Source organism: Chrysochloris asiatica, unplaced genomic scaffold, assembly GCF_000296735.1.
Source record: "Chrysochloris asiatica unplaced genomic scaffold, ChrAsi1.0 scaffold00269, whole genome shotgun sequence".
NCBI classification, from domain to species: Eukaryota; Metazoa; Chordata; class Mammalia; order Afrosoricida; family Chrysochloridae; genus Chrysochloris; species Chrysochloris asiatica.
The window spans coordinates 3,439,014-3,441,311 of record NW_006408787.1 but is presented as its reverse complement, the minus strand read 5'-3'; positions in this window follow the sequence as shown (position 1 = coordinate 3,441,311).

Below are 2,298 nucleotides of genomic sequence, written 5' to 3'. Positions count from 1 at the left end.
TTTTTTTATAAAAGTCAATACAAGGCTGGTCCCTATGAATTGGAGGTTAATGTCATCTCAACTATTTGACTTTTCCTATCACTCCATACATTAGGCCACTTTTTAGTCCTTGATAACAATCACCACTCCTCCTTTCCGTCAAGTCCCAAGGTTCTTCAAGATGCTGCAATGTTCCACAAAACTCACTATGACATATATATATAAATGGCTCACAAAATTGTGGGGGCAGCATGTCATAAATCTGTACTTCTCAGGTCAGCCTGGAGGATTCTTTTCACATACATACTCTCAGAAGCCAAGAAATCCAAATCAGCAGGTCATATGACAAGCTGTTGATGAATGAAGTTGTAGGAGTCGGTGAATCAAATCAGATGATGAGCTGAAAGTCCTATGAACTGCAGGTCAGATGTCATGAGCCAGATGCAAGATTCAGGGAAGAGCATGATTTCCAAAGCAATCTTATAAATTGGAGTCAGACCAAGGGAAGCTTGAGTCCTACCCTCTACTAAGTTGGGCCATTCTTAATATTTAAGATCTACCATAACCTTCAGTCTTTAAAAACTCATTTCAAAATGGGTCCATAATCACAGGCATAGAGGATAGGATTTACAATACATCACAAAATGGAGAAATGTGGCTAGAAGTGTCATAATAATTAATTAGCTACCCTGCATATATTAAAAGAAAAGTCATTTTATTTTAATATTTCCTCCTTTGAAAATGAACTCTTTTGCATTTATAAATTAATAATGTTTCTAGTTTTTAACTGTTTACTATCACATTGTACATTTAGTTACATAAAAATGAAATCATAATTTTAAACAATTCTCACCTTATTTTTAGTGACTCCAATTTGGATATGTATGCAATTCTAACCCTGCATTTCTCTTTATGATTCAGAAGAAACAAATCAACTTAGAAGACCAAATGCACAACCCCCTCCCCATCTGCCATTTTTTTTCCAGGAAATTCATCATTTTATTATTCGCAAATAATTTCTACTATAAAGAAAATTTGTGATCAGTCCAGTATCTTCCAAATCTAAAACTGACTCACCAGAGTTAAATTTTGAAGAGTTGTTGCATTGGAAATTATATACTTAATAGCTTTTACTTTTAATATGATTCCCCATGTACTACTTTGCAAAATATTTCACCACATGAATATCCTTTTCAACATTTGTCATGCCAGCTCATGCTTTATCAAACCCATAGGCAAAAAAGGAATATAAAACATCCTAAGTAATTTTTCCTAATTAAACACAACAAAATTCAAAGTATATTTCTGCACTGCAGCTGCCACTTAAAAGAGTTGCTTTCAAAGAAAGGTTCAGACAGTGCTTTGTCAACTGAGGATTTACAAATCACAGAAAACTATCACTAATAATGAACCTTCAGGGTAATGTATTGCGAAGGAGTTTGAGAACAGAACTATATATAAACTAAAAGTTGAAATCACATATCATTTACATTTGGTCTTTCATGCCTACTTCGCCACCAGTAAAATTACTATCCTAGTATCTCAAATATTTTCTTCATTAACTTCCATTTTTCACTATCATGATAAGTGGAGAAATGTTTGAAATTTCCATGGATTTAATTTTACTTGAATCCACGATGAATGCCCATAAAAGCAGCAGTCAGGAAATCCAACAACATATCATTTGGTATAAATCTGCTGCAAATGACTCTTTTAAAAAAACTGTTAAAAAGAAAGGTTGTCACTTTGACCCAAGACATAGCATTTACAATTGTTTCACATGTATATGTAAATAAGAAAATGAACAAGGAAGATTGCAATAGCCATGTTGGAACCATATCTAACTTCCTTTGGCTTCCCAAGGAGGAAAGAGAATCAACCTCAAAATCAGCCCAAGGAGGATTCCTATGAAGTGGAGGCAGACATGTTTCCACCTACAACTTTCTTTACCTTACTCTTGACACCAACCATCTCTCCCACAGTGCTCTTTGCATCACATCTAGGTTTGATAATCCATTGCAATGGCCACACAGAACTCATAATGACACTCATGATTATGGGGTTTATTAGGGAAGTCAACAGGGTACAATTTGGAATCAAATCCAATTCAGGATACAGCAGTTGTCCAGTCAGGAATACCTCTTGTCTACTATACTGCAGGCATGCGTCACTCTTGTTTTCAGCCACTCAGTCATGAAGTCTCTTTGCCTCTGCTCTGCTCAAACATGATTTTAAAAGTCCTTTTAGCCAGTCTTTGAATGCCCAAAAGGCACATTCTTCAAATCAGTCTCTTATCTGTAGGCACTCAGCTTTATTCAA